Raw genomic sequence first — 274 nt, 5'->3', positions numbered from 1 at the left:
TTTGCAATTCCTTTCTTTAGTTTTGAGACAGTGGTGGCAGCTTGGCACACAGTGGGCCTTTCATAATAACAGCGATTCCCAGCGCCATTATGGAGTGCCCGTTAGACACCAGGTCTGCAGGACCCTTTAAATGGGTCTGTTTCAAATTTTCTGGAATTAAAATGATGGACAAATGAGGTCAATTGTAAACTGCCTCATGCCGCGTCCTCAGTAGGTTGGAGTGTTTGTTCCCCTCTATCTTCGCGCTTCATCCCCGCCCCCCCCCTCCCACCCC

This window comes from Myotis davidii, unplaced genomic scaffold, assembly GCF_000327345.1.
Source record: "Myotis davidii unplaced genomic scaffold, ASM32734v1 scaffold608, whole genome shotgun sequence".
Lineage (NCBI taxonomy): Eukaryota > Metazoa > Chordata > Mammalia > Chiroptera > Vespertilionidae > Myotis > Myotis davidii.
Note: the sequence above shows the minus strand (reverse complement) of the source record.